Source organism: Lepidochelys olivacea (genome assembly GCF_965140295.1).
Source record: "Lepidochelys olivacea isolate rLepOli2 genome assembly, chromosome: 4".
Taxonomy (NCBI): domain Eukaryota; kingdom Metazoa; phylum Chordata; order Testudines; family Cheloniidae; genus Lepidochelys; species Lepidochelys olivacea.
The window spans coordinates 134,286,675-134,309,823 of NC_140414.1; positions in this window are offsets into that span (position 1 = coordinate 134,286,675).

The window sequence follows — 23,149 nt, forward strand, 5'->3', positions numbered from 1 at the left end:
GGTGAGTACCCTTAACTCTGCTCTGTTACTCAGTCTCTCCACTCACCTCTTCTTATGGTACTTTAGCAGGCACAAGCTGAAACAACTGGCTGGAAAAAAAGATTCTCCAACCTCCCCCACATCCTAGAACCACCTAATTTCACATTTTAAACTGAAAACCACTATTTTCCCTGCCTCCCCCCAAAAGACTATGGTAATAGCAGGCACCGCTGATTTAATAAATAACATGTTTTTGGACATACTATTTTGAGCCTTTGATGTGTCACGTCATGTTAGTCAGCAGTAGCTATTATGGTATTTTTTCCTCTGTTCGCGGCTTTGTATGCAAATCATGTATGTCGTTTACTGAAGACAATACTGCACTGTCACTGTTTGCAGCACAGTGCATTAATAAATGCATTAGAATAATTTGCTTTGCCTTTCCTCCTTTGAAACCAAAGACAGCTGAGCCCAGATTCTCAAAGGATTTACATGCCTAATTGCTACTGATTTTAATTGAAGTTAAAAGAAAAGGAGGACTTGTGGCACCTTAGAGACTAACAAATGTATTTGAGCATAAGCACACAGCTGCTACTCTGAAACCTGTCATTATAATTGGAGTTAGGCACCTAAATATTTTTGAGGACCTAGGCCTAAGTACCAATTTTTTGATGCCCAACTAAAGGTATGAACCTATTGGATGCACCAACTCAGTGGACAAGATTTTTAAAAAATGATTAGTGATTTGGGGTGCCTCCATTTTGGGGGGGATCTGAAACTTGAGAGGCCTGATTTTTCATAAGGCGCTGAGTACTTGTCCTCTGAACAGCTGGATCCTTTAAAGTGTAACATGTTGGTCACCCCAAATCACAGGCCACTTTTCCAAATCTCAGCCTCGGGGTCCAGAAAACTGCATGCATCACTCAGGACACGCAATTACAAACACAATTTAAACAGAGACCTAAATTAAGGTATCTTGAGATAGGTACCCAAAATCCCTAGTTACTAGTCTGAAAAGCATGTCCTTTATTTGGGAGCTCAAAACTGGCACTGATGCATGCAGTTACCAGTTTTATAAAAAAAAACTGATAGATGAGAATGGCAACAATATCATCATCATCATCATCACCAGTGGATTACCAACAAAAGAAAATGTCTGTTTCTGTGCTTTAAATGAGGCTTTTGCAGATTCCACAGTCACATGCCATTTTTGGTGAGTCTCCCTTATGCCCTTCTTTCACCTCTGATCACATTTTCATTTTTTAATGTTTGTATGCCCAAGTTTCGTGTACGGAGACCAAGCAGTCATTTAACTACTTGATCTGGTTGTGAAAATGCTTGGTTGTGAAAGTTGTGTGCACAAGAACTGGGCATGCGAAGATCCTCCCACATGTTTAGAAGCTGACTGAGATGCTTTTGGAAGCTTACTTTTAGGTGCTCAGTTCTTTATAAGAATCCTAGCTGGAGGATGGTCTTATGATAATGTAAAACTAGAAATATTTGCCCACCTGACATTGAGATCATGATGCTAAATTCATGAGCTGATGAGCAGGACTACAGAAACAAATGATCGTTCACTGAGTCTGATAATCAAAGATACATTGAATATAATATTGCTTCTAAATTAATGTGAAAAATATACTCCAAGGAAAATTACTAAAATAAAATCATATCAAGCTTTCTTTAAGCAAGTCATTGTAAAAAGTATATTACATGTTAATAACAATCATTCAATTGCAAAGAGGCTCTTACCATGTTTATGAAAGCCTCTGTAAATACCACATTCTTTTATATTACTACATCTTAGAAATGTCATTATGCTAATGTTAAGATTCCTGTACAATTCATCTCACATTTAATTAAATGTATGTTTATTTCATCTTGGAGGTTATTATTTTAACTATAATGTTGGCATTCTTCGTAAACCTGTCACTAAACAATGTGAGCACTGGCTATTGTTTATTTGCAGATACATACAATCACTCTCTAATATGTTTAAAATAAACTGCTTTCTTCCTAGTACCAAAAACCTTTATTTATTCCAACACAATGAGCAAAGGATAGTGGGTCAGGAAGTCTAAAGTTAACTGCCTGAAGTCACAAACATCTGCTGGCTATTTCAATTGTGCTGTGGACTAACCACAAAATCCTCTCCTGTAAAGAATGGAAATATTTCCCTTGTGCAATATCGTATTTTAGAATTCTTCTCTTCTGAATCAGTGTCAGACCTGATTACAGTACAATGAAGTCTGTGTTTTCATGTCTGCATCTCCTTAAAAATGTTGTATACCTAATGTTACAATCAACGTGTTACCTAAGGATTTGCATATGGTGAAAGGAGATGATTTCAGGGTATTGGTGTTAACACAAAATTCAAAATAATCTTAAAGCTTTAATCCCCTGTAATGTTTTTAGCAAATAAACATAACAGATTAGTGTGTCTCTATATATACAGGCAAATATGCACATTAGTAAGCATACATATAACCACACACGTATAGATATAGATAGATGTATTTAGTAAGCATTATATACAAACTACCTAAATGTGAATAAAAAACGTTGCTAATCAGATACTTGCATGAGCTGTATATGGATCTTCTAAATGTCTTTGCTTCTTGGAGAAACTAAATGATCTCTTTTTTACAGATAGTAAGATCAAAGAACTCCATTTAGATACTCCAGCTGTCTCTCTCACTGGCATTTGACATGCAACCAATCCATTTGAATTCAGGGGGCATGTAAACATTTTAACCCTTGGCAGTGGTATCTGAAAAACGTGCTAGCCATAAATGGGCACTGACTGAGTGTCTCTCTTCTGAAGGCTGTGGAGTCACACCAGCCAGTGAGTTTGGCTAAATGATTCCATTTGAAGCGATTTGCTAAAATGCCGCTAGCAGAGTTTTCAGATTTGATTCCAGAGGGCTCAACTGATTGGCAATGGAACAGAGAGCCGCTAACCTCTAGGCTGCAGCTGCAGCTCAAGCTAGTAGTGACCAAAAATGGTGATTGCCCAATTGCTGTGTGATGAGTGAATACAAGGAGGGGAGTGCTGGACGTTCGGCTCCCAGTGGACAGAAAAGCCAGCTTTGCAATTGGCACCTATTTTGGCAATCTCCAGAGAGCTGGCTACAGAGACGAGACAACCTTCTCACCTCTAGACTAGGTCAGGGTTGAGGCACCTTGGCAGGGAAGCTTGCACTGTTGCTGCTTTTGCTGTGCCTAGTCTGCGGATGACTGATGCAGCCTCCAGAGCTGGAGCTCTGGTACTGTTCATGAGCACTCAGTTCTCACAAACGCTCACAGAGCTCTGTGATGTTGCCGGTGGGCTAGGTTCACAATGGTTCTAATGTGCCTAACTGCCTCTTAAGTCCAATATTTGGTGCCACTCACATTCGCAAAATCACAGCTCAGCTGCCACCTACTCCTGGAAGCACCTAAATCACCATGGGGGCCTAAGTCCTGATACCACTCTTCCCCAGTTGCTAAGAGCCCTTACTCATACCTGAACCCAGGCAGGATTCTCAGGCTCGGCATTCCACCGTTAAACTCACCTCCAGCCCTGGAGCACCCACAGAGTTGGCGCCTATGTCTGCAGGGGTCTATCCAATAACTGTGCTCAAAGCACAACTGACACACACAAAAACCAGCCGGGGTGAGCAAGTTGGGGATTCTTGGGGCTGGCCTGTATACTCCAGAACACCCAGTGCTTAGGGCACTCAGATGGGATGTGGGAGGCCCATGTTTCAATCCACACTCTGCCTGATTTGGAGTAGGGACTTGAACCAAGGTCTCCCACATCAGTGTGCTAACCACCAGGCTACTGGGTATTCTGGGGTAGGTCTTTCTCAACCTCTGCTATAGAAGCTGTTCCTCTTTGTATAAATAATTAGTCATTGGAGCAGTGACTTGAAGCTGACTTTCCTCCATTTCAGGGGAGTGTCCCTAATCACCAGCCTATAGCATCTAACTCTTGTGGGTTTTTTTCTGTTCTTTAGCCCAATTAATATTTTTATTTGTATAATTATTTATACAAAGTGGAACGGCTCCAACAGGAGGGATTGAGAGAGACCTACTCACTGTCATGGGACTGCATACCACCTGGTTTCTGCAGGGCACCAGAAGGCGAAGTGACCAAATACTCCAGAGAAGGCGATTCTCGCAGTATTCCCAGTCGGTGGACTCTTGTGAGAGAAGTCAGACTTGTAAGATTTCCAACCTAATTTCCTTTGACATTGGGCCAGATTTACATCTGCGTTATTGTAGCTTTACTCTAGCATAACGCAGCAGAATGTGCCCACGGGATTTGGATGAATGGCCAAATATGCATATCTCTGAAATGAACCTGAAGTATTTGGCTACTTCTGGCATGCAGATTAATCATGCTACAGTTTTATGCTCATGCAAGAGATGTGAAAATTGCAATTAATAATGATACATTGCAGGGAAATCTTTGTAGTCATAGATGTTAAGCACTTGCTATATTGCCTCCCATATGAAGACATAAAAGTGCATCATAAACACTCCTGGGAGGTAGTTAAGTATTATCCCTACTTTATGGATGGGGAAACTGAGGCACAGAGAAAGAGCGAGAGCGGGTAAGAGATTTATCCAAAGTCAAAATCAGAACTAGCTTTTCTGACTTCCAGAACCATGTTCAGACTGTTTAGATCATTCCACTTCCTCAACTATTAAACTCGTGTGTATTCAAAACTACACTCAACGATGAATCATTAACATGTATCCCAAAGAGGATCAACTTCAATCAACTTTTGATATTTTAGAGTATTTTAAAGGCAACGACAGCCTCTATTAACTATAAATAAAGATATTACTGCTATTGTAAGCAGTGGTGACTGTATTTGCATTCAATATCTATCATCAGTAATAGCAAAAGTATTTTATACTGACAAATGGCCTTAGTGAAATGTGATCTAAGGAGCATAGTGAATGGGTATAAGTGTAAAATAATGCTAACATCTGAAGTTGTGATAGCTACTATGTTTTTAAAATTGCAGCTATAAATGTGACTTGCTAGATGTGTGGATTTAAAACAAATAGCAGCCGATTCATATTTTGTTATAACTTACTATTCTTTTAAAAAATTACGTTTATATAAAACTATCTGATTACAGCATTTGAAAGTCTGCAGAATTTTTTTTTCCCAGCAATAGTGCCATAATTTGGGTGTCATTTATCAACTATGTATCTCAACAATTATTTCTGCTACTATATGATGTTGTTGAAAATCATATTGAACTCAGCAAGGAAGAATTTCCTATTACTCTAGTAGATGAATGTATTTAAAAAAAAAAAAACCGAAAAAAATCCTTTGTTGAAATTCACTAGTTACTCTTCGGTTGTCTGAAGTGTTTGTAGTCAAGACATCAGCATGTCTTCTCTGAAAATAGTACTGTAAAATAATTACTCCCTAGTCAGAAAGAATGAAATGTAAATCTCAAGTGTACCAGGCATGTAGTTCAAAATCAATTGCTGATATGGATCTCTGGACACAGTTCTAATTGACCGATTACACAAAAGTGCTCTGTAAAATAACATAAAAAGCCTCTGCAATGTATGAATTGTAATTATTCGGGACTGCCTGTGATATGGACTCAAATGTTTGTATGAACCATGCTATCTAAAACTGTGGAAATAATTGAATTTGCTGACTTAAAGGCAAACATCTTACATTTGCCCTGTACATTTACCGAGTCTCAAAGAATAATGAATATTCAAATGAAGCCATTAACTATCAGGATAGAAATTGGGCTGCAGTATTTTTATTTTTTTTAAGTATTCATGGCTTAAAGTAAAAAAGGGAATTTAGATCGGAATTAGTGTTAAGGTTGGGTTTTGATTTGCCGATAGCAAAAGCGAGATGAATTCTGGAAAGATGATTCAACAAATTAACATGCCTCTGAACTACAATATCTTTGATGGGGCTGTGAGCTTGTTTTCACTTTACCTATTTCAAAACTAATTAAATTAAATGTTACTCTGCTTACCTACTTAGCCTGTAAGCTCAAATCTAATTCCACAGATGGCCTTGAGACATCTTTTCATCTGCTGCCTTGAAAATAAGAAAAGCAGCAGAGAGAGAACAAGGAAAGCATATTAAAAATGCCTTGTAGTAACTAAGAATACGATAATCTAACTGGTTTGTTACAATTATTTAGAAACGAATCATTTCACCTTAAGTGTATGCTATTATTGCACTTGGCAGCGGGTGGAATATCAGCTTAGGAGAGGAAAAAATTTGTACCATAAATTAGTCACATTAAACCTAATGAAATTCTGTGTCCTATTTATGCAGTGCCATGTTATCCACTTTTGGAGAACGAGGTGCTTTAAAAAAATTCCACACATATTTAATCTACCCAAGAAAACAAGCCCCCTCACTGATACAACATTAAGAGCTCATAAATTCTCCAAAGTCCCTGTTTTGTTTTTGTTTTTCCTCTATTTTTTATTTTTGTTTTGAATACAGAGAGGAGATAAGTGAGTTAAGGCAAGGGGAAACAATACCTTCTTGTAAAACTTTGCCAACTTCTAATTTATGGGAAAAGACAAATGTAATTTGGGACAGCAGATTTGTATTAAAATGTGACCCTCTGCAATTGGAATGCTCATAATGGGTGGCAGTTGAAAGATCTGTTTTATAACCCTGTCACTTCTTTAACAGCCTTGCATGCAATAATTTCTGCGTTCAATTTCCTGTACATGTGTACGACAGCTTGCCCCGGGGAACTGGGTTCCCCTACAACTTTGCTTCTATTCCTGAGCATTTGCAATTTCTAGCTATTGGACAAAAAAGAAAAAGGCCCATAAAAAATAACACTTACTGTATTTATTAAACAGTGAACAAGTTTTGCATTCTTTGCTCCCGACTCAACAAAAAAGGTCAGAGCCTACTCACTACAATGTTCAATGCTATTGTTCCAAGGACAATGAACAAGCCATTGCTACCAGTGAAAGCTGGCCCCGGTGTTAGCTCTCTGATCTGGAAGAAGCAAAATAATTTATTCCTGTTTTCCACCTTGGCATGTATCCCCTAAGTTGGAAAGAGGCACAGGGAAATGGAAGGGTTAATGCTGCTTGTTGTCATGGCAGAAAATGGGGGAAAGTCATGGCTTTGTCAAAGCAAAATATGCAAAAGTCATTGTTTTAGTTATTTTAAAAGTGTCATGGAATTTAATTCATATTCAGTTGTTTGTCATTGGAAATTATGACAAAATCGTTTACTTCACAATGAAAAGTGTTTTAAATGCATTTGATAATTGACACTTCCTGGTCTATTGTTATGGGGCTTGATGTAGGAGTCACTGGGTGACAGTCTATGGTCTGTGATATGTAGGAGGTCAGAATAGATGGTCATAATGGTCCTTTTTTGTCTTAAAATGCAATGGGGGGGCAGGTTAAATGCAAATGTATATCTGTATATAAATATTGTACATATTTAAGGATATCCATTGGTCTCCTAGGGCCCCAATCCTGTCAAGACTTACACTCATGCTTTGGCGCACACATATTCCCAGTGAACTTCAGTGGAACTGTTCACGTGCATAAAGTTAAGCATGTAAGTCTTTGCAGAATCAGGGCTTTAGAAGATAAGTGACATACAGAAGCCATAGGCTTGTTTAACCCTTCTTTTAGTCAGTGATCAGACTTTCTGCCCAGCTCACTACCCGTGTTTAAGGTGATAGTCTTTCTTGTTTTGTTCTTCTACTACTCTAAATCTGTCACATAGACTTAAAGTATCTTTTCCTGCCCTTCTCTCTTTGCGCATAGAAACCGTACCAGCAGCCCCATTAAACATGTTGTTGGATAGGCCAGATAGTCTTGTGGTTGAGGTATGGGCATGGGACTCAGCTCTGGGTTCAATTTCTGGTTCTGCAGCAGACATCTACTATGACCTTGGCCAAGACACACTCTCTCTGTGCTATAGTTCCCCATCTGTACAATGTGCATAACAGTAATAATGCCTTTCACCTGCCCTTTGTGTGTCTTCTCCACTTCACTGTAAGTTGTTTGGGGGTAAGGATTGTCCCTTACTATGTCTATGTAGTACAGTGCCTTGAAGAATGGGGCCTCTAGGTTCACTTGTAATACAAATGATAGTGATAGCTGAAAGAAATCTTTCATACCATGAAAATATGAGCACAATCCTTTTGTCCTGTCTATCTAGCATAGACACCGACTTTTTTTATAAATCATTTGGCCACGCACCCCTGCTTACTATTTTGAAGAAGCAATAAGAAATCCACCAAGATAATAAAGATTATATCATATTGCCATTGAGTATTTTAATTCATTTTTTAAAAGTTACAAGAGAAGCACCCCTCTGGGTAATTTTCACAGACACAATGCGGGATATGTTGCCTGGAGAACCTGCCTTCTTTGATTTCTTTCATCCAACAATGAGCTCAACAGCCCCGCCTTTCCAGAAAGGTTGCCAGGTGGAGTTTTAATATGACTGTGATGAAGTCTATCTCCTGAGTTCCTTGATATTTTCTTGACCACATTGTCACAGTAGATATTTCTCTATGTAAACCACAGTACAGGCTATAAACTGCAGCCCAGTACTGGTGTGCTAGATAGGGAGAGGCTGTTGGGAGACTCGGTGCAATACCCAAACAGCCATAGTTTGACATCCATCACCTGGGAGTTCAAGCGGGTGTTGACAGCACATACTGCTTCATAGGGATGATGTCCTGGCATAGAAGATGTCCTGGCACCCTCCAACGTCTTCTGGCCCCAGCACGAGATTATAGATGGAGAGCTGCACTATTAGGGAGTTGCTTCTTACCCCTTTTAAAGACAGTATAGTAAGTCCTGACAGCAAAAAGTTACAAAAGGATCTCACAAAACTGGGTGATGGGGCAACAAAATGGCAGATGAAATTCAATGTTGCTAAATGTCAAGTAATGCCCATTGGAAAACATAATCCCAACTAAACACACCAAATATGGGGGTCTAAAATTAGCTGTTGCCACTCAATATAGAGAGCTTGAAGTCATCATGGATAGCTCTCTGAAAACAATGCTCAGTGTGCAGCAGCAGTCAAAAAAGTTAACAGTGTTAAGAACTGTTACGAAAGGGATAGATAATAAAACAGAAAATATTGTAACGCCCCTATATAAATCCATGGTACCCCCACACCTTGAATACTGTGGGCCGTTTTGGTCACCCCATTTCAAAAAAGATATATTAGAATTGGAAAAAGTACAGGACAATAAAAATGATTACAGGCATGAAACCGCTTCCATATGAGGGAAGATTTAAATAAATGGGAGTATTCAGCTTGGGAAAGAGACGACTAAGGAGGGAGATGACAGAGGTCTATAAAATCATGACTGGTGTGGAGACAGTGAATAAGGAAGTGTTATTTATCCCTTCACATAACACAGGAACCGGGTGGGGTGGGGTCACCCAATGAAATCAATACGCAGCGGGTTTAAAACAAACACAAGGAAATACTTCTTCACACAATGCACAGCCAACCTGTGGAACTCATTGCCAGTGGATACTGTGAAGGTCAGAATTATAACTGGGTTCAATACAGAATTAGATATGTTCATGGAGGATAGGTCCGTCAATGGCTATTAGCCTAGATGATGAGGCTACCCCTTGCTCCAAGTGTCCCTAAATCTCTGACTGCCAGAAACTGGGACAGGATGAGCGAGGATGAATCACTTGATAAAGTGCCCTGTTCTGTTCCTTTCCTCTGTAGCATCTGGCACTGGCCACTGTCGGAAGATAGAATACTGGGCTAGATGGACCACTGGCCAAACTGGGTTAGACCATTCTTATTGGTCTTATGTTCTTATCCATAGCATAGCATGAAGTGGTTTCCATTATATACAGGGGTTTGCAGTTTGGTTCAATGGTTCTCAGCACCCCCACTATAAACATTGTTCCAGCACCCCGATCCATAGAGATTCTATGATACAGGTAGCATATAACTGTGAGAAGTTCATTATTGCTAACTGTACTTCATCTACTACAGTGGTTTGCAACCATTTTTCATTTGCAGACCCCTAAAAATTTTGAATGGAGGTGTGGACCCCTTTGGAACTCTTAGGCAGTCTGCTGATCCCCCCACAGACCACAGGTTAAAAAAACACTTTTTTATGGTAGTGACCACCTTTTGCGGCCCCCTTAGACATAGTTTGTGGACCCCTAAAGGTCTGCAGACCACAGATTAAAAACCACTGGTCTACTACAATAATTTAGTATTAATTTATTGTCCTTTTATTGTGGAGTTATGGTATAAATACAACGGAGCAAAGTTTTGTACCTAAAAAATAATCTTGTGTGATTTGGAAGAAGAATTAGGATGCTATTGATACTGCATTACGTCCAAGGTTATTCTGAGAAGTGTGCCATTTTCAGTAACTGAATAGGGTATGTATTTAGGGCCAAATTCTGCCCTTGGATAGACTTGCATAAATCTGAAGTAACTGAGAGCAGGATCTGACCCTTAAAGCAATAACATAATGGAAATGAAACAATGAGGGAGCTGTAAAAAGGGAGATGAAGGATGGACATGTAGCTAAGGCTCTGGCATGGAAGTTAGCAGATGTAGGTTCAGTTCCAAGCTTACTGCAGACTCCCTGTGTGACTGTGGGCAAATCCCTTTGGGCCAGATCCTCAAAAGTATTTAGATGCCTAACTCCCATGGAAATCAATATAGCAGTTAGGTGCCTAAATATCTTTGAGGTTCTGGACCCTAACCTCTCTGAGCCTTGGTTTCCCACATTTAAAATGGGGATAATAGTTCCTTTCTTGCTCCTTTGTCTAGTTAGATGGTAAGGTCTTTGGAACAGGGCCTGTCTCTTACTATGTGTATGTACAGCATCTACATCATGGGGCCCCGAACTCAGTTAGGGTCTCTAGGCACTACTGTAATACAAATAATAACTACTAGAATCAATACATATTAACTGGTACTGCACCTAAAGAAAAACACATCGCTCACTTTATCCCTGATGTAACACAGGTGGCTTCAGAAGATTTAGACTAGGGATGAATTTAGCCCAGAGAGTCTTTAAAATGGATTTATAAATGAATATACTTGTCACGCAAAGGACTAGATCAAAGAATTGATATTGCAAAGTTAATCTTTACTGAAGGATAACTCATTGTTTTCTCCCAGTGCCAAAATTCTTTGGTAAGTGACATGTTTTGGACAGTTCACCATTAGCAATTTTGGAAAGGAAGCTTAGACACAAAATAGTCAGAGTTGGCTTCCTTGCAAAACTCACTCAAATTCTGACTTCCTTCTGCATTTCTCTTCTCAAGAGACCAGATGCATTCCTTTCCACGTCCAATAACTCTGCTTCTTGAAAAAGAAGAGAGGGGGGGAAAGAGAGCAAGAGAGACAAGTTAACATTCCTGCCAAAAAATATACACTGGAAAATATACTGGTGAAATAACATTTTATTCTTACCACAAGGCAAAAAAGGCTGACAATAGTGTGGGTAACAATCAAAGTTAATGTTAATAGTTAGCCTGAACATTATAAAAAGCTCTCTCACATTTTTCTTCATCTGTTAGTAGTCCACAGAACAGAAGAAGATTTTTAAAATTAATCGTTGGGATCTAAAGGAGTTATGTTGACATTAAAAGAAAAATGTAATGGTTTGTGCCAGCAAAAGCTATGAATTAGTATCCATCTTTGGCTGAGACTGAAAGCAAGTATGAAGAGTGCCATTATTCTGTTTTCACTGCAAATCAAAGTTCTTGGAATTAGCAGGCCCCTGGAATTTGTAATGAAATCCACTGGACCTGGACCAATTTACAGTAGCTGGCCCCACAATTGAGTCTTCCACCTCGAAGTCACTGGTTCAAATTCAGTCAGGTAACTGGTCAATAAAAACTTTGCTCCCACGAGATTGCTGTTTGAAGGCATGCATGACATGATGGAGGCTTTGGTTCAATTTCTCCTGGAGAAATAAATATATTTGATACCCCCCGACGCACACACAGATACAAAAATAACGTGAAAGCTTCACCAGAACATTCAAAGCCTGAATGGACAACATGGAATTGGAAGTACCTTCACTGCTACAGGTAGTCTCGCCAAGTCAGGGTTCGAGCACAGTTCGTATGGCTATGGCATGCCAGTTCAGATGGAGTTAAATTAACCCCCCGCATGAAGACCTAGGTAACACTTTACAGAAGATACTGATTACTGTCTTAACATCATTGCCTCACAAACTCATGAAGTACGTTGAAATAAACTGTTTCAAAAATGCTTAGCCTTGGCCAAGTTCTCCACAGAAATCAAAGGGAGTGTTACCATTAACTTACATTGGCCAAGTTAGGCCAATACTGAACACATTGGAAAAGTCATAAAGTGCAGTTTTAATGACAAACTTTCAATTCTGGGATAATATTTCTCAGCTATGAGCCATGCCCCAATTACGGATATTTTCTGTTCTGTCAGATGCAAAAGGTTTGTTACTTGAAAATCATTATTTATGCTTCCAGTTCTCAAATAATTGCTAAAGCAGGATATTTTGGGCTACTTATAATATAACTGTAATTAGAAAAATGACTAAAAGAGACCCTGTGGAGATACACATTTGTTTTCTCTTAATTGTTTTCAAAACTTAGTTGCTCAGTTTACAAATCAAGACAAACCTTTTCTTTCTGCCAGCCCTGCAAATTCAGCCAGGGATCTGAAAGTTAAGCTGGGTGCTTTCTGGCTCACTCATCACTAGCAATTAAGATTTGGCATAATAAAGAGGCTTCCACATGGGCATGGGTTCTGGAGGAAGAGTGGGGCCTTAGAATTGTAAGCTCTTTTGAAGGAGGAATAGTCTATCTTTGTGTCTGAACACTACCTACCGCAATCAGGCCTGACCACCACTACAATATAAATGATAATATATTATTAGTGTTATATTATTGTGTGAGATTTTCAAGTTATGGCACGTCTACTCCTAAATCATGAGAGCGCTTTTGGAAAATCCCAGACGTCAGCATTAATAAAATAATTAATTCAATCTACTGGACATTTCCTTTTGGGCACTTTTAGAGGAAGTAGTAAACTGGTGTCCTCTGAGATCAATGGAGAGACTGAGAAAGAGAGAGCATTAAAACTATGGAACAGGAAATACATTCAGCCAAAAAGGAGATTATGCCACATAATTCTGGCTAGTGTTCATTATAGACTGAAGTGTTCATTATTTTTATAGCACTCTGAAATGGAAAAACTATTTTTTAAAAATCCAGTTTTTAGCTGCCCCTTTTGGGTTGTCAGATCTAAGGGTGTTCTGTTTAGGATATAGTTAGACTAAGGCATTGTAATGAAATAGACTTGCTTTTAATGCTTCTGAATGTGCTCCCTGAAAAACTAACCAGTGCAAAAAACATTGTTTTAGAACTTGGAAGTCTCTTTATCAATTAAAATTCCTTGTGGCAAAAATGTGTGAGGGGGGATGGAGTGGGGTTTGGCCTTATTAAATGAGCTTTCTTTCTTATTTCTTGGCGGTTTTGCACCCCACCCCCTTTATTCAGTTTGGCTCGATAATTCTTTGCAGCTTCCATTGGGCCAGGATTTGGCCTGTAGTCTTTTACATTCCTAAATGGAACTAATGAGCCCCTCCTGATCTGGCCAGTAAGGTGAGTCATCAGACCAGATCTGTCCCTCCCTGCAGGGTCAAGCAGCCTGATGCTCATTTACACTGTTTAAAAGGGTAACCATATTGAAAGTTCATGAATCGGAGTGAAGAAGAGGGTTTAGAAGAAATATCTTTATGTGACAGACAAACAAAGGCAGAAAGTCTGCAGTATTAAAGTATGAGTCAAACTAGTCCTTGGAGGGAAAACACATGACATGGTAGACAGATACAGTAGGTGGATGGGCCACATGGTCTCCTGCCATCCCTAGCTTTTGCTATTTTTAGTTCCTTTATTTGAAAGACAGCCCTTTAACACTGAAGTTCTCAATGTAATTGAGGTGTAACTTTCCTCTCAGTTCACCTTCTGCCCCTCTTCTCGCTACTTTTCCAGTACTTCTTTGTTTTCCCACCTCCTTTTTCCCTTTCTCCATTCTTGTTTTTTTCTCTCCCCATTGTTACACTGCTCCCTCTCTCTTCCTAATATCAACTACTCTCAGTTTCTCCCTTCTTTTGGTATCCCTCATCTTTCTTTCCTGCCTCTGCATTACTCTGATGTCTAGCTATTTTTTAAAAAAAAGTTTAGGATTTGTTTTTTTTACAAGGTTTCTCTCTCTGGTATGTACAAGTATAACTTTCGCCTCATTTTTGCTCTTTTTCTATTCCTTGCTCTCAGTCTCCCTTTCTTGTCACTGACTCTCCATCACAATCTCTCCTTCATCCCCACTTCCTCCAATCCCTGCCCATCCATTGAAACTGGCCTGATAGACTCATTTCTCTTTTATGGAAGTGCAGGGTCATGATTACCCTTAAGAGCTCTTCCCATACAGTGTATGGCATACACCCTACATGGAGGCCCAGGGTTGCAAAAAGCCTGAACATTTAAGGTCTTCTCTCCTTCATGGAGTTCTAGGATCAAAGTTCATGGTTCTCTGTCTGACAGCAGCTGGTAATGGGGAAGGCCTAGGCAGCCATTGCATTTCCTGTCCTGTATCAGTGTGCATTGCAGAACACCTTCTAGTAGGACTGAGGTAGGCACCCTACTTCCTGCCTAGCCAGCCTATGGAAATTTCACATAGCTTCAGCCATCCTCTGCAGCCAGGGAAATAGGCTTAAGAGCTCTTTCATGCATTGTTGTTGCATGCTGTTAAAATATGGCTGCTTTGCATCCCAAAGGCAGTTGCATTTCAGCATAGGGGAAGGAAACCCTGTGTATATTTATATATATATATAAAACCCTACTTACTACCCCCACCGGATTGTTGTGAGGTTGAATTGGTGATTGTTCTGATACATTCTGCTGTCCCTACATGGGATACAAGGTGCTGCAGAAACACAATGAATTATCACTCATATATATTGCCAACAATCCAGTTGCCTGCAAATGTTGCAGGCCGAACTTTGGCATTCTTTCTTGGAAAATGTGAGTCTTCTTTGGTTAATAAGCTGCTGTTGTTGCTGAAATGTTCCGTTCTCACAAAACATGACTGAATGCACAGACAAAAATCAGAGTACCTAACTGAATAAAAAGAACAGACAACAATCCAGAAGTGCAAAACTGACTCATAAAACCCTTTCCTTAGCAGAAAACATCTTTTTGTTATTGCTGTTAACTTTTTTAATACAAAATCCTTGCAATCCTTTGCTGCTATAACATACTTCAAAATTCTAGCTCCCAGCAGAATTCAGTACTTACATAAAAACACAACTACAGTTACCGGAGACTAAAAATACCAATGAAAGGTTAATATTTAATATTTTGGCTAGGAGGTCCTTTTGGAGGCCTGGAGATTGACCTGCGAAGCCTTCTCAACAAACAGGCAAAGACAGATATAAGGTCCGAGATTTTCAGAAGGGACTAGTAATTTTGGATATCTCCATTTATAGGTGCCTAACTTGACACCTTTAAAGGCCCCCAAATTTTCAGAAAGTGATGAGAATCCATCCTCCAAAACATCAGGCCCTTTTACAGTAGCTCAAATTGGGCACCCAAAATCACTCAACACGTGAAAATATTGACCAAACCTTTCAAGTCTTCTTGGTTTTCTTTCTGGTTTTGATAAGTGATTTTCATTTCCACATGCATGCGTGGATCATGTCAGTGTTTTGGATTATGTTAGTATTTTCATACATGTGTGTTGGTTGGTAATTATCCTGAGTGAAATCCTGTTCCCATTGAAATCACAGGGAGTTGTGCCATTGACTTCAATGGTGCCAAGATTTCACCCTATGTGTTTATTATAAAAGCTTGGATGTTAGCAGTCTGTTCCAGGAAAACATGGCCAGGCACAACCACACCCCCTGGTGGAGCAGAGAACTACAATTCCAGTTCATAGGGCAGAACCCAAATTAGGACCAAATGCAGAGAGTCTGAGTCTCCTCTCATTACAGTGCAAATCAAGAGTTACTGTTGACGCCAGTGGAATAACCGTGCTGTAAAGCAAGTGTGAGTGAGTGTAGAAACACACTCAACAAATACACTCCTAAGGCTGTACTATGATTTTAATTAGACCAGTACACATCCAGAATCTCTCCACAACAAGGATACTACAGATTTACACGGCTCTGAATATCAGACTACAGCCCCTAATAGTTTTCTCCCAAGCCTTTTTCGGTCTCCTAGATACAAATCTGAGTTCAGAACTGTGAAAGCCTAGACTCAAATGATCACTAATATTTTTCAAGCACAATGTTTACTTTGTTTCAGAAGCACTCAGTATCCAGATGTGTGGGATACAAAGTCATCTTAAATTGCATATAGTATATCTGACACTGTACAAGCCAATTACATGTCTAACATTAAAATAACAGGCCTTCCAGCAGCTCATCAGGGCAGAGATAATAGTGTTCACTGATCAAAGTGAAAGCTTTGATTTTCTGTTCTTTGTGTATAGATTGGGGACAACAGCTGAATAAATGTAACAACACATAGTAGCAGGCCACAGCATGCTGGCTACAGTACTATCCTAGTTCATTCTCAACATACTCAACTTGTTTGGGTTTCTTTTCTGCACCCCCAGATGTTGGCAGCAGAGCAGTGGAAAACAGAACATTCAAACATGTAGGAGTATTTACTCTTGTCATGACACAATTTGGGATTTTCCATTTGAGCTTGAAAAACAAACCTTAAAATTAATTTATTAGGAAAATAGTAACTATGAGGTAAACTTTGTCAGTGAGTGCTAGGAGGTCAAATACACAACATGTATTTTGGTTAATGTATTCCTAGAACAGGGCAAAACTTGGCTTGTAAGCTATTAATTGGAGCATTATGCTCTCCGTGCAATGGGACAATGTAAGAAAATTCCTGAGACCCAAGGCTTACCTTGTGTTATCACAACACAAACCTTTCCCTCAGACGCAAAGCTGGAATTCCTATTGACTTTAAAGCTGAAGATTACCTAGAATGCCAAGCCTCGTGATGGCCTATGGATACTGAAACGCTCCTGTTACCTTGTCATCCTTAATATTGCCAATCTCAAACATTCATAATAATCAGTCAATCCTCAAAAAATCATGAGGTTGGCTTAGTAATCATGAGTTTTTTTCAAAAAGCAATATATGGTGGGTTATTTCTATTTGTTTTCTGGTTTCTTAGACTTTAGGCTACATTTAGGTCACATTTTCAAACTTTTCTCCATTATCAAGAGTGGGGTTCTTGTGTAGTCACTTGACTCAAAGGGCTAGGAAATTAAGAAAAACACTGATTAGCCCGAGACTTGTAATAAAAACACAAGAGTTGGCAACACTACTTCCACGTCCTCTTCTGTTTTGTTTGTCTGCTTACTCACTGATTTTGAATTGTCCTAATTTTACATTGCAAGCTCTGTAGGATAGGGAGAGTCTTTGTGTTACTTGTGTGTACAATGTCTAGCAAAACGTAGCCCTAATCCACGGTCACAGTCCCTAAACACTACCACAATAGAAATAATTAATAAAGGTAAATCCAGAGCTTTGCAAGCAATGACAGAAAGTTTTGAAGATCACCTTGTAGGGATTCCAGTAAATCTGCAGTGATCAGTAATCTATTAGTCCATTTATGTTCCCTTTTTTGTTGCTGATTACTATTTTAGTGTGCAATAACGATGACTCTGTCAGATGAGGTACTTCCAGAAATTATATTCCATCATTTCTACACTGCTTTTTATATTCATTTATGTACAGGCGGTCGTGTGTAGTGATTGGGAATGAATAGTAACACTGATCCACTGAGGAATATGGTGAGCTAGGCAGAAAAGTAGATTTGGCTGAGCTTGGTAGGAGCTAAAATGACAAAATGAAATAAGCAGCGTGAGCGAGTAACAATCAGTACTGCAAAGTGCTTCAACAATTCAATACTAATACTAATACTTTTTGAATTATGAATCAGTCATGCTGGGAACTAACACTGTATCTTGTATTGGCTTAATCCCCAGCACCTCCAAGGTCAGGGATAAAACCCCAATTAGTCATGCTCTGCCCCTGGTGATTGATTAACAGCTTCCTGGCCAGAAGATGCAGAGCTAGCCCTTTTGAGATTTAAGATCCAGATTGAAGCATTGTCATGTACATGGACTGGTACCTGACTCATGACTAGTCCCATTAATTTCAATAAAAAAAGGAGGACTTGTGGCACCTTAGAGACATACCAGTTTATTTGTGGCACCTTAGTCTCTAAGGTGCCACAAGTACTCTTTTTCTTTTTGCGAATACAGACTAACACCACTGCTATTCTGAAACCTACCATTAATTTCAATGGGGGTGAATAGGGACTACTTAACATGCATAAGGGTGGCAGAATCTCAACGGGAGCATCATACGCCTCCCACACACACAATAGAATGGAAGTTGGTGTGAGGCCTCATGGTAGATCCCAAGCCAACCTAGTCCATCCAGACCAGAGCTGGTTAGGATACATAAGGTTCCCACATGCAACCACCACAGAAAGACAGATGGAGGTCGATGCTTTTTGCTAACATCTCTTCTTTACCCTGGCCCCTCCTCCCATGTGTGCACCCAACCCCCTTGATTTAAATGGGCCAAGACTGAGTGCTCCTTTCATGGCAGTGGAAGCTATTTTTAATTTTTGAAAGTTAAACCAGCTCTGAAGATGGATTAGCAATGGCAGATCCCGCTAAACTATAGGCACGTGAACTAAGGATGGACAGCTGCTCCGACGTTCCTGGCTGGGAATCCAGCCCTTAAACACATTTGATGCACATACATGGCTTCTTGGCTGCTCCATTTACGCCCATCTGTTATGATGGCATTGTGCCTGCTTAGAAGTTGGTCAGACCTTTGCCCTTGGGTAATACACCAGGCAATAATGGATATGTATAAGGACAGCCTGCATAGAATGGCAAGAGGAATTGTTCCTTCAAGAAGTCCCTCACTTCTGCTCAGTGTCTGTAGTGGAGCACTGGAACAGCAAATGCCTCCTTATACTTAGGTCACACAGATCTGTAATTATGTCCCTAAAAAAGAGTAAACAATATAGGGGAAAGGAGCCATGGACTTCATGGAAACTTCTGGCTGGGAACAATAAGACAGGTTGTATTACAGTGCATTCCTGAAATACATGTGATTACCAATTGGGATATCAACATTAAAGTACCACCCACAGACACTCTATCTACCAGACAACAGGACCAGGGACACATCAAATTTCAAAGGAGTGAATACAGCTGAGTCCAAGATGCCACTTGCCTCAAGAAAAGGAGCCAAGGGACATAAACCAAACTAGCCTTTAACAGGGTACATGATGCCCTTTCACATGGGAGCAAAAGGACATAAACAGATTATGTAGGGTGGAAGAAGAGGGTATTTTCATCTGCTCTTTCAGGAAGAGAAATGTGTTTCCTTTTATGAGAGGTGGACATGAAGAAATGTGCACAAAGCAGATTTCTAAAACAGAAAGGGAGAACTTGATGATAATCTCGCCCCCCAAATCTGTGTTTGTGAGAAGCAAAGACCTTGAGACTATAGGCAAAGTCATCCTCAGTTTAATGTAGGTTGGTGTACATATTAGTATTACAGCAACTAGAAGCCCCAGAAGGCTTACAATCTAAAATAGACAAAACAAAAGGATAGAAAAAGTATTATTAACCCACCCTCCTTATTATATATTGGGAAACTGAGGCATGGACATATTAAGTGACTTGCCCATGGTCACACAGGAAGTCTTTGGCAGAGCCAGGAAGCGAACGTAGATCTCACAAGCACCAAACCAGTGATTTACATACAAGACCATCTTTCCTACCTTAGTACAACAAAAGTATGTATCAGGGGTGCAGTTTGGGGTAAGAACCTTTTGTGCTGCCTAAGCCAAGAACTGCAATGGGAAGAGAAATCTCCTCCCACACTCTCAAACTTCCTTCTAGGAATGCTCCACCATGCACCCACCTCCTTGTTCCTTTTAAAACATTTATTTGAATCATCAGTATGGGTATAAGGGAAAACATGGCTTCTGGTGCAGGTGCTATGTTGGGTGCTGTTGCCAAATAACTATTAATAAATATTAACACAAAACAAGCAAAAATAAGTTCTGGAGTTTTGAAGGGCCATAAACCCTCATACTTCCGGGCATAACCCAAACCCAACCCCCAACCAACAGGGATCAGGAAGAAACTTTGCCTGGGGGCAGATGATCTCAGGTCTGCCATCTGCAGGATTTCTAGTACTTTCCTCAGAAGATGCTGAAAATGGCCACTTCATGAAAGCAAGGCTGGCCTAGTGCTTAAGGGGCTACCCTAAGGTTCAGGTTCTGTTCCCTATGCTGCCAAAGACTTCCTGTGTGATGTTGGGCAGGTCTTTTAGCCTCTCTGTGCCTCAGTTCTCCACCTAAAATGGAAATAACAGTAGTTCCCTACCCCAAGAATATTATGAGGCACTTGTTTACTATGGTAATGGGAGCCATATGGACCTCAGATGGAGCGCAGGGCTTATCCAGAATTGTAGCTGTTCGGTCCCAAATCCCATTTCCCTAAACTATGAAGGTGTTTTGATGTGGGATTTTGGCACTTTGAGAACTTCTGGTGAAATAGGTGCAACGTGTCATCCTTTGTTCTTCATTCCCAGTGTTGCTTTGGCTAAGGGAAGAATCAGCATTTTTTTCAGCTACCACCAATAAGACACATTCCTTCTGGATCCTCTATCTCCAAAGGGAACCCCGCACAGGGGACACCTCAGAGATCTTCAATTTTGCAGCAGCCGCAGGCCCCAGAGGTGGACGGTGTATTCAGTTTCTCTTTCTGTAATCAAGTCTGACATGCTCAGTTTCATGTTTCACGTCAAGCTCACGTATTCCTTTTACTCCAGGCTGCCCTCCCCTAATCAGCGGTATTACTACTTTTGCTCTGTCTTGCCAGACAGTGAATTTTCACTAACTGGACCCATAAGAGTGCCCTTACTTCTGAGATGAGACAGACCTTTACTAAGTCTTATGTTGGTGGAAAGGATCTAACGTTATAGGGAAGCTTTTAATAGAGAAACAGGGTGTTATTGTTATGTAATGGGTGGAAACTTCAAGATTTCCATTTAAGTAGCTTGATAACTCTTACTAGTAATCAGTATATTTTTCTTCTTAGTGGCAATGTTTCTTCAACATAATTAAGTTCTTCCCTCATTATTAACACATCACTATGCTGCACATCCTGGTTGTTGTTCAGTTCCTGATAACAATAGAACTATAACTCAGATCATCCTCCTTCAAAAGGCAATGCCCCTAACCACTTGAGTAAGGGCAGAATCATAGGGTCTTTGTCATTTCTGATCAGTAGATTCTACCCAGTAGAGGGCAGTGAAACACATACACATTGGCCTATTCATTAAATAATCACTTCTTGGTTAAGATTATACAGTATTTGAAAATTGTTACAAATGGACACACAAGGGTTGGAAATCGCCCCATGTTCAAAAGGGCCAGCATAAACCTATGCACCACTTGAGCCAGATTTTTAGTAGTGCAGAGGCCTCTGAACAGGGGTGAATGTCTCCCTTGCAACATAGTTGTGAGAACTGCTGTAGAATTTGGTGGGCCTCTGTGATTTAGTATACTTGGGGCCTTGCTATCCCCAAGTATATGAAAGCTGGATCTGAAAATGGTACAGCTGACCTTGGATTACTAGACTGAAAGGAAGAAAAGCAGAGATGTATCCAAGATGTCTGCTTGGCATAAGGCCTTCCAGAAGAAAAGCCAGAATTTCTAGCTTCTTGGATGGATTCACCCATAAACTCGCCAAGGGTTTTCATTCTATGCACCACTAACTGAAATAAGGTAATGGTAATGAGAGGTGAAATGAAATTAGGTGGAAAAAGGGAACATTTTATGGGTTTTCCAGCACAAATCCTTCATTCAGGTTTTTTGGGAAGAATCACACTGTTCTAAGAAATAAGGCATAACATATAGATCAGTAACGGTGATTAAGTAAACATCAATCGGCACTTAGTGTAAAGTCAATGTAAGTCCTAAGGCCTGAAGCCTTAGAGTAAACAAAGCTCACTATTGTCACCTGTTGCTGATGTGGGAGAAGAGCAGCCAGAGAAGCTAAAGAACCGCAGAAGGGTCAGAGCAGCACTGGGGAGGGTGCTCTCTGCCAGCATTGCAGAGCAAAGTGGGATTGAGTGAATGAGCTGGGACTTATTTGCATTTCCATTTTATATGACATTTTAGGGCATTTTCGTTAAAATTCAGTTAATTGTTGAGTTTATAGGCCAAAAAAAAAAAAATGCAGTTGACCCTGTTGAGAAATACAAAGACAAGCCATTGACAGCAAATGTGCTGAGGGTCACCCTGACCAAGCCTGCTGTCAGGCACAGTTGGGTAAGGGAGTCTGGACTGAGATGAAGGGAAAAGGGGGGCTGGGGCAGAGAGGCCTTTGTCTTCTGTGAGGAGTGCATTTCTTGCAATGAGGGCTTTGTCAAGGGTCTACATAGCACTGTTCCATCTGAAAAGTATGTCTAAACAGCATGCCCCCTTCAGCAGCAGGTTGGGTACACTATATGCCCCCAGCATGGGTATAAATAGCAGTGTAGATGGTGAGGAATGGCTTAGGCAATTAGAGTAAAGACATTCCTTACCCCTGTAAGTACCCCACATGGCTCTCTGATTGCCTGAGAAGCGTTATTTTCACTTGTGTACTGTCCCCCTGCCTCCCTGCTGCTTGAGTCTTTCCACACCACAGGGAGAGTCCTGCAACAAGGAGCCTCCAGAGCCAGGGCTGTCCTTACCCATACGCAAAGCACGCAGTTGTGCAGGGCACCAGGAAATTTGGGGCACCAAATTTCCTCGTGCCCTGCACAGCTGCGTGCTGCTCCAGCCCCTGCACCAGCTCTTCCCCAGGCCCCTGCTCCGCCCCTGCCCCGCCTCTCCTCTGCCCCAGCCCCGCCCCCACTCCCCTGAAGATTGCAGCCAGGCCCGACCCTGCACTCACATCATGGTAAGTGGAGCGACCCGGCTCTAGCCTGCTCTGCTCCCCTGGCTCCCAGCCGTGCCACCAGCATGTGCTGGGGGGCGGTTCTCCCGTCCCCACAAGCCTGGGGCCCCAGGCCTCCACGGGCGGGAG